Genomic DNA, 16,227 nt, shown 5'->3' on the forward strand with positions numbered 1-16,227 from the left:
CAGGTGGTTATTTAGCATTTGAAAGAATAATTCAAAGCCCCCATCCAGGGGACTTTAGCACAAGCCTCAGACAGGCCCAACCATGTTCATCTCCAGTCAGCACCAAAAGGTTTGTTATTTATCATAGTTTAACTGGTGAAATGAGTGAAGTTCAAGACTTGTGAGTTGAAGAGAACTATGGCATAGGTACCTCCCTGGATGAAGAAGTGAGTCCAGCAGCCAAGCCCAAGGAGTCCATCCTATTGAGTCATTTCCACAGGATTGTCCCCCCCATTGGGCTAACTGAAGCCTACTGCCAGGATATTGTCACACAAACGAGAGATGCTCATCTGAGACTGAAAGGACAGGTTGCTGAGAGGTTATCAAATAACACAAAGAACTGACTATTAGGGCCTACTAATGGAAGCATGACACTTGCTTCACTGCACCACCAGGTGAGCAGCAGCAAGGAATCTAACAATGAAGCTTCCGATATCTGCCCCAAAAATGAATCCAATAATTGTGACTGGCCAAGATGCTTACATTATGTTCAGAACAAACAGGGGCCCTGGACCACCAGGCACAGTTGCTGCTGGCCCACGAAAGAATGACTAGAAAGTTCTACTTGTCAGATAAAAGTTTGAAGCCTTTATGGACTAGTTGGCACTGCTACAGCTACAGTTTGATGTGAAACCTAGAGTTTTGAGTGACTCTTTTTTTAGTGCTGCACAAAAATGCTCACAATTTCTAATGAAACAATCCCTCTTACCAGCAACAGTTTCTGTTCCATTCATTTCAACAGGTGTTTTTGAGCTCCTTTCTCCCCCCCAGTGACTGAGCTTAGAGGATTAACTTATATTTTAAGTTTCTTTTCAATCTAATTTTTAAACCATTTCTAAGTAATAAGTGCCATAATTCTTGAGAATTAAGAGTGAACTGACTTATTCAGTCATACAGAAGAGTGAGATCATGTTGTTCTCAGGAAAACTGATGGAGCTGGAGATCATCATGTTAAGAGAAATAAGCCAGAAGAAGAACAACTAAGACCACGTGTTCTCTCTCACATGCAGAATCTAGACATAAATGAAAAAAAGGTGACATGAATATAAAAGGGAGAATATTTTGGGGGAAAAGCAGTGGGAAGAGAGAAGGTGAGAGGGCGATGGAGTGTGAATATAATTGAAGTACTTTATATTCAAGTACAAAAATAGAACAATGAAACCCATTAATTTTTTTAATGGGAGAGATGGAGGATAAGAGGATAAGAAAGTAATAAAGGGGGTGAATTTGATCAAGGCACATTACGTGCATGTATGGAAACGTCACAATGAAACCCTTTTGTGCAATTGACATGCTAATAAAACATGAACTGGCATTCAGTCATTCACTAATTTCAGCAAATATATAGTGGTATTCATTCAGTATTGCTCAAATGTTTACTGAGTGCATATTAGAGACATAGAGGTTGTTAGATTAAATGTTACCCAATCATTTTAGACTTCTGATTTATAGAAGTCTAAAGTGCTCTGGATGAAGCTGACTACTCTTGCACAGGACTCAGGAAGGAAGTGGAGAATACAATAGGTGATCATTCTGCATCCTATCCCTGCCACAACTCTTGTACCTGCCAAACTCTGCATCCAGGTTGGGTGGCCTTTAATGACATTGACAAGCTTGAGATAATCCAAAGCTTGGTGCAGGTCCCAGTAGGCACTGATTCATGTTGACAACATCTGGAATCTGACAGGCCTTCCAACACTGGAGACAGGTGAACCTCTTGATGTCTGGCCTGGTGACAGCTCTGATATGTCATCCTGCTATTATTTCTATGTTTGCACAGGGTCCAGTGTTTCCCATGAGATGTGCACTTGAGAGAGAGCCAGTTTGACAGGGAAGACAGGTGATGTTATTCATCAGTGAAAAAACTACACCTCTCTACTATTCTAAACCTTGGACATTGGAATCTTGGGGCTAGGCAGGAAGTGATGGCATTCCCAAGCTGATTCAGAACAGATTCCCACAGTCCTCTTGGGAACTGAGCCATTTTAACAACCAACATTCTCAATGCTTCAAGCATGATGGCCTTTCCAAGAAAAAACTGATCATGGTTGTGCAGTTAGCTAACATCCCCTTCCAGGATGATAGAGTCTGCCTGCATGTACTAGTATGCCCTAGAAAGTACTTAGGGAAAAGTGGTGCTACCTCCTTGTGAATTACTCCCCTGATTCAGTCAGCCTGCACCTTTCCCCAAACTCCATGCCATTTCTAATACTTCAGCATTTCTGTTAGTAGGAATCCATCCCACCTCTCATCAGAGGTCCCATCCTTATAATTCCACAGGCTAAAAACCTCAGTATCACACGACTTCTTCACACCTTGTAGCCAATCTTTAAACATGTCTGTCACTTAGAAAATACATTGAGAATCACCTTTCACCACTTAACCCTATGTCTAACTCTCTGATCCAAGTTGCCATCTATCTTGGATTATTGCAGTGATCTCCATGCTCTGCACTCTTCATGGTCTATTCCCCATCTCTACATTTTATTTTCTCATACATCAATTTCTGTATCCACCCACTAAATAAGTCCATGGGTCAGAACACTATCTGGCACATGGTGAGTGTCAATCTTTGATGGGTGAGTAGATGAGATAAAGAGCACACTGGGGTCCTCACTCCTAGCACATGCTAAATAAGCACATAATTTACATATTGGGCTCTGTAAAGACTCATCCTTATGCATCCATTAATTGACAAAAAAAAAAGCTAAGGAGAAAGGCTACAAAGTTCTCTCCATTCATTCCTCACCCACTAGGCACATTAACCTAATGGAGCTGGTCTGCTGTCCACCAGTTTCTGAGCCCACACTTCCAGATGAACTATTAAGAGTATCCACCCTGTCCTGTTAGCTGAGAGACCTTTGGCATGTACTGCTTTGTTCTAAGTTCTGGATGACGCAGCAGTAGGAGCCATAGCCTTGTTGTACTAATCTATCGACACTACCAAGATCCCTCCTCACTTACGCCATTGTGAGTGTACTCTTCACATCACAAAAATTCCTACTAGCTTAACAGGGAGAATGGGCTAGAAAGGGAGCAAAATGACACAAAGGAATGGCTAGACCCTGGGCGTGAATGAGGTAGAGAACCTTGAATTATCTTTACAACTCAGGAAAGCTATGGCTTTTAGTTAATCTAAAATGTCCCTATCTACTCATTCTTTCCTCCCCAGAAGGAAGCAAGATGGCTAGTCAGATTTAATTAATTTTATTCAGTATATACACAGAATGTAAAGTTATTTGGGGGATTGCTAAGGAAACTTCAGATGATGGGCTTCATTTATTGCTGGCTTTTGTCACTGATTGGGTGACTTCTCCACAGTAGAGAACTTCTTGTCCATAACCTTGATGACTCCAACAGTTTGCTTTGTGTCCTGTTCAGCAAAATGGATTGGGAGAGAAGGAAAAGAATGAGATTCCTGGGAAGTGGCACTAAAGGAGTGCTCCTCTGCTCACACCTCAGTTGTAGAATGGAGACAATGTTTTCTTTCCATGACTTGTTAGCAATTCCTGGCTTACCTAGAAGTGAGTACTTTAAGAAGGTCTCCACACACATGGCATTGCCAGGGACCATCTGCAGTGTAGCTATGTCACCTGACTCCAGGGGTTTGGAGTTGTCCTCTAGCTTCTTGCCCCATCTTTTCCTCCAGCTCTACAAGACTGCAAAAGATGCGGACTGTGTGACAGTCTAGCACTGAGACAAAATCTACGGATACCTGGGGCTTCAGTCTAAATCAAGACTAATTCTTAAGCATTCCCACCACCACCAATACCCCCAAGGCCTTTGGCTACTTAGAACTTACTGTGCCACAAAGCTGCCAGTCTCCATGATGGGAGTGATTCTTTCTTGCTATCTCCAACCACATTCCTATGCCAAATTCCCTACATAAATACATTCTTCACATTGAAGCCTCTGTTGTCACCAGGCAGGGCCTTGGGTAAGGCCTCAAGATACAGCAACACTGATTTGACCTTGGTGATAAAGTACCCCTGGCAAAGGTGACCACCAGTCCAGGTTTCAGGAAGTTGGCTCCACAGACATAGTGCCAACGTCTGTTTGGTAAGAAGGGAAGTTAGCCACGCAGAGATACACTCAGTGAGAACTCAGTTTCTGGGGAATAGGTCCTTTTGGCTCTGGGTTCAAGAACAAGATCCACACACAGAACTGGTGGAACACACCAGGTGGCTCTGTGTAAACTATGTATCAGACAGGTTGGAATTCTGTGTATTTTTGTATTTTGATCTTAGCTCAAAGAAGTATTTAAGCCCTAGAAATCAGTCTCTACCTTATCAACTCCTTAATTTCTAAATGAGCACACTAGCCTCAGTCCCACACAGCCCTCAGTCATGTCTAATTTTGTAAATGTCTTATAGGGTCAGCCTCAAGGCTTGTTGACCTGGCCAGTGGATGGGACATAGTTTCTAGCAGAGTCACCCAGGTGGTGGTTCCTTACTTCCCCTATATCTTCCAGCTTTTGAACAAGGACACCTGCCCAGATGTAGAGTGGAGGTCAGTCAGGGGCAAGGTTCCTGGCACACCAACCCAAGGCTGTCTCCACCTTCTGATCACCACACTCATGCACACTCTTGTTGGTCCTGGGGTCTAGGACGTTGACACATGCCAGCTGAACATAGGCATGAAGACCATGGAGTCAGGGTTATAGGTTATAGCCAACTTTTTCTTTATATAGGTGCTCACTTCCTTGATGATGTCCTGGCAGCAGGTGGTGTTGTGGGAGGCTGGATGGAGTCCATCCTGTTGACTGCTACTATGAGTTGGTTCATGCCCTGCATGCAGACCAATAGTGCATGGTCAGGAGTCTATAGGCTTTGGAAGATGCCCACTTCAAACTCACCCATGCCATCCTATCACCATGTCCGCACCATGGGATAGGAGGACTGCATGAGCTGAGGGGGGAGGAGGCGGCAACCATGCCCAGCTACAAGGTCCTGCTAGACCTTGGGAAGTGTCAAATCCCTTAAAAGCTGGTACCCTGAGAAACTCAAAGGAAATTCATGGATCCTGTCCATTGGTCCTGTTACCCAGACAAACTCTTAACCAGTCAGGTAAATGAGCTTTTGGTTCATTTCTTCTGGTCTACTTATCTGATTGTCACTAAACCAGGCCCCTACCCCAACTCCAGAGGGTAGCAGTATCTCCAAGCTTCATTAAAGCAATGAGATTTTTACTTCTTTCTTCCTTAATTCTTCAGGGATGGATGATTGACATAGGTGAGAAAAACTCTTCCAAGGTTTGTGATAATGTACTTCCTTCCCCAAGCCTTAGAAATAAAGCCCAGGCCCCCTGTCCACCAACAGTAGCAAGGTCCAAGGGTCGTGGGCTGCTTTACCTAGTAAGTGTTGGTGCAATGTTATTGATGAAGTACCCATGGCCCATGAGACAGACAGACAGAAAGAGACACAGCAACATGGTCACTGAAGCAGAGATTGGATTGATGTGGTCTCAAGGAATCTGAAGAAGGCAAGGAAGGCTGCTTTCCACCACCTCCAGGAGCCAAGCCCTGCCAGCTTCTGGATTCAGATTTCTGGCTCCAGAATTGTACTCCATGAGGACAGAGATTTCTGCCCATTGTTTCATTGTTGTGATCCCAGAATTAAGAAAATCAACTATCATAGTTTATCAGCTTTTTACAAGAACACTCCCAAATGATACAGGCTCTCCAACTTTGCTCGGTCATGAATCAACTTTTGGGAGCTTACAAAAGCATAAAAGGATCAGCCAGTCTGAACATAGTCTTCTGACATTTTATATTTATGCCCACAGTACAATTCTAGGCTCATTTTTTCAATTGAGCCAAATATTTAAGTAGAAAGATTGAGAATGCCTAAGAATGACTGAACCTACCAATCCAAGAATATTTCAGATTCAATATCCCAGCTGGTTTCGCCATTTTGCCTAATATGTTTATAAGACCCAATAAAATATTTTAATAAATGTTTAATAGATTTTGAATTCAAGAAATAAAGATAGAACTATATGAATAATAAAACTGTGCTCCTTCTTTAAAAAAAATTCAGTTCAATACTTAATAAAAAAAATCCATAGCAGTTTTTGTTTTTGTTGTTGTTAAACTGTGTAAATAGACCTAACTTAAGCAAAATGGTGTAATCTCTGGCATTGTCTATGTCTTCTCTATTCTTGTCAAATACAAAACCATTCCACTTGGGGGAAGTTTAGATTATGGGTGTCTCCTGAAAGCAATTATATTGAAGTAGATATGTGGAATATCTTCTCTGATCCATCTACTAACCAAGTTTCTTTCATCCTAATATAGAAAATAGAATTTTCCAATCAAGAATTATTTGACTGAGTTCATCCCAATCTCAAGCTTGTGAATGTGCAGGGAATGCTAACTTCACGAGAGCTGTTCACCTGCATAGAGAGAGACTCAGCTTGCAGACCTGAAGAAATAGAAAGGCAACTCCTAAATAGGAAAGAGTCATTTTTTTACAACAAATGCATATGGAGCATCTTCCACATGGAAGTCTTGGGGCATAAACAGACCATGATATCTCTGTACCTGAATCAACAGCCTAAAGGAGAAAATAAGGACAGTTTCACTCACATTGCACTTCAGAAGCTAGAGTCTCACATGGGACTCAATATTTCATAACTCTAACTTGGTGATTTTCTGTTCAAAACCTTCAGCTGGAGAATGCAGACAGAGGGAGCAGGGTCTTTCCTTTATGCCCCAGAGATTGATGTGTAGGAAGACCTGGCTAAGCCCTGTCAAAATGCAAAGCTTCTACTCCAAGCTATCAGAGAACTCTTCATTCAGCAACTATTTCCTAAGCACTTTCTCAGTGTCACTGAACCCCCCACCCAATGTTGTGGACAAGCTTTTTTTTGGAGGGGGGGAAGGGGAAGGGCGGTACTTGGGTTTGAATTCGGGGCCTCTCACTTGTGAGGCACTTGAGTCACTCTGCCACCCCAATGTGGACAAGCATTTTTACCTGATCTCCATTTTACAGGTGGCACAGAAAAGGTAAACTGTAGGCAGCAGAACTGAAGCTTTAATCAAGATGTGCCCCTTCTAGGGAGCATTGTTGCCCCAGCAGGACATGCTGCCCCTCAAGAAAACCCCAAGGCATCATTCTAGGATAGCATCTTCATCTTGGACGTGGAAGCTAAGATGCAGTTCAGTCAGATTCAAACTGAGCTGAGCCTATAAACATTTATGTGCTAGGAACAGTGCAAGAAGGACTTCTCTTTTAGGAAACCCCAGGTCAACTAGGGAGACACATGCACACCCACACAAGTAGGTAACTGTTGTGATGCAGTGGCACATGCGGTGGCCTCTACAGGTTCCACTGACTGACATGAACACAAGTACTTCTACTGAACAGCCATCCAACAAAGGGGGCACCAGGTAATATTTACACCATCACTTTTCTCCCCTAGTACACTGGAGGGAGCATCCCTTTCTTCCAGGACTGGAGAGTTAATTTTAAGGTTCTCAATCTTTATTCACTTTGTATTATATGCCAGATAGGAGTATAAATCTAAAAGTAAGTGAACTCTGAACTTCATCCCAGAGGCAGAGCACAACCAAAGAAGAAGGCAGAAAGTGTCAAAACTGTGCCACCACCAGCCCCAGAGTCTGCTTTTCCCTGTCTCAGGGAAGCGCCAAGACAGCTAGAGGGGCTCCTTCCCTCTTTGGTTCAACAGAAAAGAATGAAGTAGGATGGGACAGTGGAGGAATGGAGGGTGAAGGATACTAAGGGCACAGTGAAAGCTGACTGTACCAGGGCTTTCTTCTACAGTCTGAGAAGTCACCAGGGGTACCAGCAGAGAACTGCCCACTCTTTCATTCATTCATGAAGCAATGGGAAAATTACAGAGTTTCCATTTTTATTTTTTCAGTTGTCAAGCATACGATGTACAGCAAATCAAATTTTCATTTATTCCATATTTGTGAGCACACTTTTTCCCCCTGGAAATCTGAGTTCAGGTTCTATCTCTCATTTATCTACATGTGACTTTGGATAAGCCATTGATACTCTGAATTGTAAAGTCTCCACCTGTAGAATAGGGTTGCTAACCAGTCCTGCCCCTCCACCAGTCCTGCCCCTCCACCAGTCCTGCCCCTCCACCAGTCCTTAGGAGAATCAGACAATGGATTGGAAATAAATCCATTGGCTCCATGAGAAATCCACAGAGTAACCACACTAAAAAGTGAACAGAATGTGGAGGAGGCCCTCATTTTAAGCAGACATGGTGAACAAAGGAATACCAATGAACAGATGGAATGGAGTGTGGATCTTCCCACTGGGGTCCTGCATGGAATGCAGAAGTAAAAGCTAAGCTCCCAAAGATTTTCCTGCCTATACAAAATTCAAGCCATGATCCAGAAGAGTCCTACCAGTCAGAGTCAACCAATTAGTAAGGTCCACAGAAAAAGAGACAGCCAATCAAAAGTGGCCTAACCTGAGGTATAAAACTTACTCTGAACCCTGTCTCTGCATGCTGTGCTTCTTTTGCATAGTCACCCACCATTGTCTTCTTTTAATGGTGTCCTAATAAATCTTTGCTTCTCCTACTGTTTGTCTTGGTAAATTCTTTTACCAACCTGCAGCTCCCCAAATCCATGACACAGAAGTTCTGTAGTACTGGCAATAAATAAAATAAAATAGTAAAGAAAAGAAAAGTACAGTAAAATAATAAATAAGTAAATAGATGTTACCTCCAGAGAACTGGAAAAAAAGTGATTTTGTAAATATTACCAGAAACTTCCTGGTAATCTATGCTCCAGGATTGTGACTCCAGGGTTCATTGCTGCTTCTAAGGTACTACTATTAACAGTGCTGGTGTAGTCTGTGATCAGAAGACCTCCAAATTCTTTGTAACCCACCAGGAAGAATCCATGGCAGGACATGTGGGTATAAAGGGAGTTTATTAAAAGTTAAGGAAGAGAAATACAAAGGGAAGCATGGTAAAGTCCAGGTGGAAACCAGAAGCAGAGAGAGTGTGTTTCTTCTCTTTGGGTGCTTCAAAAACCTATGATAATCTATGGGGAGGGGAGAACAAGGTGATTCCCATCTAATAATCAATTAGTGGGGAGAGGCATATGTGGTTCCTGAGCTAGATGAGGGCATGTCATTCCCTGGCTCCAATGACCTTAGAACCAGGGGGAGAAGCTGGGCATGTTAAGGTCCCTTGACCTTGACCTTTGAGAATTAACACAGATGTTAATTCTCAGGTGCTCTACCCATAAGGGAGGAAATTCCCATTCTTTCTAACTTACTATAATTACGATGGAGCTCTTGAGGTACATCAGGGAAGAGTCTCAGTCCCAAACTTCCCCTTACTCTAGTCTGTCTCACTGCTATTCACAGTGATTTGCAAAGAGTAGAAGTTCCATTGGTGAAAGATGGAAAGAAATGCTTGGATTTCTATGAAGAGCCCATTTATTAGATAATATTTAAAGTACCCTACAGATCTAACTCATATTGTTAGTCTGTGAACGCATGCATACTTTGTGAATATCTTGGTTTGCTTTAGAAATAAATTAATTTAGTATAATGGGAGATAGTAAGTAGGATAAAAGAGAAAAACTGGAGGGCACAACTAGAAAAAAATTAGAGACTAAAAGAGTTGACTATCCATCAGGTGTCAACTAAAATATTATCCTGAGAAACATCAGATTCTATTGCATTGTGTTCATAATTAACCATTTACACATACTTGCAAATTGTTTTATAACCATTTTACAACTGCTCTGTGAGTGATAATTAAAGTAAAACCACCTTAAATAAAGGTACTCAATAGGACAAAGTTGTGCCAATAATGTGCCATATAAACACAAATTGTCAGGATTCCTATTATAGTGAAAACTGCTTTTATCATTTTCTATAGGACCACCATATAAATATTATAATAGCTCTCTGATTTATAGAGCACTTTTCTCCCTAAAAGATAAACATGCCTAGCCAATGCATTATTTAACAGATATTCCCAAATCTAAGGAATGAGTAAATCCATCTATGGGATAATCTGTTTACTCAGATCCTATAACAACAAAGCACAGGTCAAAACAGGCAGTCAATATTTGATGGCTAAGAGGTGGCATTTCAACAAAGCTCATACGTGTCATCAGGCTTCCTGCAGAGAAGGAGGTTGTGAGAAGGAATGGATAGTCATAAAGTAGAAAAGCTCTTAGCATTTGGGGAAGGACTGAGGAATTCACATCTTGGCAAAAGAACAGAAGCAGCAAGCAGTAAGATTGAGCAGGTGAACTGAGCTGAGTCTGTCCCCAGCTATGGAGGAAGTCTATTTTTCTAACACTAAGAAAATGAAACAGAAAAAAAGAAGAAAATTCACTTATAATTGGTGAGGTAAATGTTCTGGAGAACTAACCCCAACTAAGCTATAATCTGCACATTTTAAGTGCCCAAAAAGCCAATAAAAATACAGTCCCAGGAGAGCTGTGCCTTCATTTGCCTCTACAAAGCTACAGCCTCATCCACAGTGTGAACAGAACAGCCTGCACTTAGATTCCACAGGAACCTGGCTGTAAATGGAACTCTCATCTTAGAGTTCACACATATCTCTGATTGGAAAACCCTTTCATAGAGGCAAATTACTAACCACCAGTGGAACTAATGCATTGAAGAATAGTCTGGAAAATACTGGATTACAGCATTGGAAAATACTGGATTACAGCATAGAAAAATAGGACAGAAAGCAGCCCCCTGTGCTTTTATTTCCTGTAGTCAAGCAAATCCCACTCCTATTTGTTTTTGGCACTAACAATCACAAAAGGTGTCCCAAAACTTTCTTGAGTCCCCAGACTTAGGAATGCCATTGATAGCACATCATCTATTCAATAAAATGTATTGTGAATTTAACTGGGATATTTATACTACCCTTTAGCCATTGTTGATTCTGTAAAAATAGTGAAACCAGAATCATCCTGTGAGATGGGGATCTGCTGGGCTGGCTAGGTCACAGCTGCTTTAGCTCAAAGGGTTCCCAATTCACTTCAAATTCTTTGTCTCATGAACGTGAAGAATATAGTACACTGACAATGGAGGGGGAGTGTATAGGCAAGAAGTTTATTAAGAAAAAAGACAAAGCCACCATGTGAGACAGGGAGGGATCCTGAATGGGTTGCCAATGAAGTGACTTGGCCTAAGGTTTTATCCATTTACTCCAGAGTATTGCAGAAAGTAGCATTCTGGTTGGCTGTGCTTGCAATGATCTGATTGGTTGCACTCTTTAAACCATAGGAGTTTGAATTCTGACTAGTCCTCATAGTGTCCTCATTCTGGCAAGTCCTGCTTTTGCTTCTTTCCACCATTACAGTCACAGGAAGATCATAACGTAGTCTTCTCTGGAGGCCCTTCTGTTCTAGCTATACTATTTTCAGCTGGCTGCCTAGTCTACTTGCTCAACAGGAATGAAGTCTCCTTATTGAAGCTATTGCTGTCATTTTGTCACACCCTTAAAACACGAAATGGTGCCCTGTCTGAGACCATTGGGTTCAAGTGGGCTATGCCTGAGGCTCACATATCACACCGCCACCTTGGGCCTGGACTCACACCTTGACCAATTCTGATGATGGATAAAGAAAGCAGTAGTCGGACTCCACAAAACTGCAAAGATCATCAATGCATTGTCATCCCAAAGATTTGGTTTCCTACAAAACAACTCTCATTAGAAGTATGCGTTGACCTTTTCCATGCCTGGCACAGTCACAGCCACTCTTCATGCATTGCTTTATTGCATCCTCCCGATAGCCCTATGAGCTGGGCAGGATTACCATCCCCCTTTCACAATGGAGGCTACTGAGATACAGAAGTCTCATCAGAATACTGCTTTCAAGGTACAATGTGAATGTATTTCATTATGTAAGAGGTGCTTAAACTGCTTTTGCTGAAAAGCACAAACTCCTTACTCAGGCCAATTAAAAGCAAGAAAAAAGCATGGCATCTCTCCCTCAATTTGTATCTGCCTTTGCTCTAAGACATCCACTTTGCAGTCACTTTGCAGTCACCTTGGATTCCAGAAAAGACAGAACAGATAACATCTTCCTGACAAGGGAGAGAAACTACCTCCCACAGTAGAGCCTCTTTAGGATGGACACACTCCAAAGGAACCTCTCCCAGAACAAGGACTGAGAGAAGAACCAAGCAGACCACACCTGTGCCTGGAACTGTGTAACTATGCCTCTTTTTGTCCTTGTCCTCAGTTCTTTTGTCTACTTAAGCCTATAGCTCATGTCTGTACCCCAACGATGGCTAAAGACAGGCTGAGTGCTCACTCTGCCTCTCCCCATGTCATGTCCTGAGCCATGTATTAAATCTCCTTCTCTGCCTTCACCATGCTTCTATTTGTCATATTGAGTGTGAGTGACCAGACCTGCCATGTGGAATCCCAGGAGTTTGGCCTTTGGGTCCAAAAGCCCAGTTTCAATTACTCCCAGGTCTTTATAGTAGAAGTGGCATTTCGCAGGCCACTGCGAAACATTGAATATTCTGAACTGTAATAAATAGGCTGAGCCCTGAAGCAAAGAGCTTTAAACAATCTTTCAAACTTGAAATAAAGCTCACCAGGTCAACTGTTGAGCATAGCCCCTCCCCTCCCATGCCTTTATCAACTGGTAACACATAATTGATAAAATGACGGCAGCTTTCAAGTTCAAGTTCATAATGAGAGATGGAGAAGAAACTGACTGTGTGACAGTAAAGGAGGAAACAATTGTGCAAGTTGGTGGGAAGTCGCAGAGGAGAGAGGCAAGATAACTATCTCAAGACAAGTTTTCTCTGATTTGAGTGGAAACTCAAAGTGCTTGTTGGTGTGTGAAAACTGACGTCTGAATGACCATTTGAGAATGTAGTCAATGGCTTCACAGATGGGGAGTTACTATTCTGAGAACTTTGTGCTGTCTGTATTTTAGAAGAGCTGATGCCAAAGCCTGGACTATGTTACCTTCTTTGTAACCTCTAGAGATATCCCAAGTTTAGACTCTGGTCTGTTTCCATCACTGGTTTGGGACTCATCCTGTTAGGACCCGGAATCCTATTCCCCTGAGAGACAGAGAGCCAGGCGTGAATGCAATCAACAAAGCAGAGTTTATTGGACTGGCTAGCCAGGGTCGAGCTCCCACACGGACACGCAGGACCGGTTAGGAAAGCAAGACCCTGAGCCTCTTAGGGGGAAATCTTATATAGACTGCAGTGGCGTGCATATTTTTGTTATCAACATTAGACAAGCAGGCAGAGCACATCCTGCACGTACTTCACATCTTGCTCGTACCTCACATCTTGCTCGTATCTCACATCTTGCTCGTATCTCACATCTTGCATTCCTCACATTCTATATGCCCTAACTGAGCCCTGCCGCATTGCTTATCTTATCTACATGGGATGTTTGGTACTGGTTTCTCCAACAAGGGGGTTGGGGCCTGCTGAGACCTCATATTCCTTTCATTCCCCCCTTTCTTATGGCCTAAATTGAGGAATCATCCTCAAGAGGATGAAGAGCCTGATATTGTTGGCGGAGGACCAGAAGTTGGATAGTATTAATTCGACTTTTGACAAAAGTCATAAGTCGGTTTAGAATCCAGGGTCCTATGGTAACAAGCAGTAGGATGATTATTATTGGCCCTGCCAGTGCAGATAAAAGGGTAGCCAACCATGGGGACTGGTTAAACCAAGACTCGAACCAGCTTTCCCCTGCCTCTTTTTCTCGTTTTCTTTGTTCCAGGCTCTTTCGGGGAGTTTAGACATGGAGTCACGAACAACTCCGGTATGGTCAGCGTAAAAACAACATTCTTCCCCTAGAGCAACGCATAGTCCCCCTTTTTGGAGGAACAACAAGTCCAGACCTCGTCGGTTTTGAAGTACTACCTCAGACAGAGAAGTGAGGGATTTTTCTAGGTGGCTAATGGAGGTTTCTATTCTCTCTATATCTTCGTCTATGGCTGCGCGCAGTGAAGACATCCCTTTATGTTGAGTAGCCAGGGAGGCTATGCCGGTCCCTGCCCCAGCCACCCCTAGGCTAAGTAGGGTAGCAATGGTTAGTGTAGAAATAGGCTCTCTCTTCTTTCTCTCACCTGTTCCTATATTCCAGTATGAATATAGACTTTCCTCCGAATGATAGAGGATGCGGGGCAGCACAACCACTATAACACAGAATTCTTTAGAGCTGTTAAACACCTTAGTTGATAGGCATGGGGTGAGTCCGGACCGCGAGCATAGCCACCACCCATTGTCCTTTGGAATTACCCATTTAATAGCATTTCCCCAGGTAGAACTGGCGTTAATAACAGTACATAAGTCCCGTCTGTTCTTTGGCACTTTTCCTAAGCAGGTTCCTTGGCCGTTTACCTGCTGTATGGTCAGACCTCTCTTACGGTCTCCCCAGGAACATTGAGTAGGGTTTTCCTCAGATGAGGTATCGTGAGTGGTGTTTAGCCCTATTGCCTCATAGAATGGGGGCCTCACATCATAACATAACCAACAGGAGTTAGTCATGTTAGGGTTGGTGTGGTTTAACGTCAGGAAGGCAGCACCCACTAGCTCCCAGAGGGGGTCTTTAGATGCGGTCATGAGACTGGGCCTCACCAGGGGAGGGCTGGTTTCTGATGGTCTTGGAGTTGTAACATTAGCCCGAGCTATGGTTGAGGGAAGGTGGTGAGTTGTGGAAGGTTGGGGAGATGGCTTTACATTGGGCGGCCTAAGTACCTTATTGGGGCCTACTGCTGTGGACGGTGGCCCTATGGGCTCAATTTTTAATCTGACCACTATGGTCGAGCCAGCATGTCCACCATATTTATAAAATACAAGTCCCCATACCTTACCTTGTATCCACCCAGGGGTGTCCTTCTTGCCAGTTTCAGTGAAAGTGACCTTGATTCTATCTAGATCCGTGGGCTGGCATTTATGGGTGGGTATTGGAATTCTGTGCCCCCTTAATATCCCATTTACAAAGGCAAATTTGACTAGGTCTGATTTTGATATCCCCCATTTCCATTCACTATCATTGGATGTGACACATGCCCATGACCTACAGAAGGAGTATTGTATCCCCCCACATTCCTGGTTCTTTTTGTGGCCGGGGCAGGCATAAAACCCATAACGTCGGGCTGACTCTGGGGCAGTAGACTTGTAGGCAGGATTGATGTCTCTGAAGCAGAACTGAAGCTCCGGCCACCAAGTTCCTATGGGGGCAGTGCGAGTAGTCTCGTTGAGGGTGGTATGAGTCTCCCCATCGGTGAGTATCCAGGTTTGCTTATAGGGCTGGTGAGGGTTGGTTTCTGCGAGGCTCCCGCTCTGGGCATTGAGCAAGATCAGAGCGATCAGCCACCCCATCCGTGGCTGCTCCTGAAGGCTCTGCATGTTCCCGGGGCCACAAAAGCTTTAGCTTTAATGGGTTGTCTGGGTGCCACCGTACAGTCCACTCCTTGACCCCTTCTTGTTTTTGATGATTGGCTCGACGCACGTGGGAGTGGTGGATCCAAGGTCCGATGCCATCAACCTTGAGGGCGGTAGGGGTAGTAAACAGTACAACATAAGGTCCTTTCCATCTAGGCTCTAGGGTTTTGGACTGATGCCTTTTAACCCATACCATGTCACCCGGGACTATGCCATGTTCCGGAGCCGGGTCCCTATTAACAGCGTGGTATGCTTGAATTAAGGGCCAAATCCGTTGTTGCACTTTAGCTAAAGCCTGCAACATGGTCAGGTAATTTGGGGCCAGATCACCTAGTTCTGGGCTTAAGGTCCTCTGAATGATGGGGGGTGGAGCCCCATACAGGATCTCAAAGGGAGTTAGCCCATGGACATAGGGGGAGTTCCGGACTCGGAAGATGGCCAAGGGAAGGAGCGTCACCCAATCACCGCCAGTCTCCAGGGCCAATTTGGCTAAAGTCTCCTTTAGTGTCCTATTCATCCTTTCTACTTGCCCTGAGCTCTGGGGGTTATATTCACAATGTAGCTTCCAATTGGCCCCCATAGTCTGGGCTAGTCCCTGCAGGACCTTACTAACAAAAGCCGGACCGTTATCTGACCCAATTGCCTCGGGCACCCCATATCTGGGTATGATTTCCTCTAGCAAAGCCTTTGCCACTACCTGACTCGTCTCCTTCTTTGTAGGAAAAGCCTCCACCCAGCCTGAAAAGGTATCTATGAATACCAGCAAATATTTGTACCCAAACTTTCCCGG

This window comes from Castor canadensis, chromosome 1 (genome assembly GCF_047511655.1).
Source record: "Castor canadensis chromosome 1, mCasCan1.hap1v2, whole genome shotgun sequence".
Lineage (NCBI taxonomy): Eukaryota > Metazoa > Chordata > Mammalia > Rodentia > Castoridae > Castor > Castor canadensis.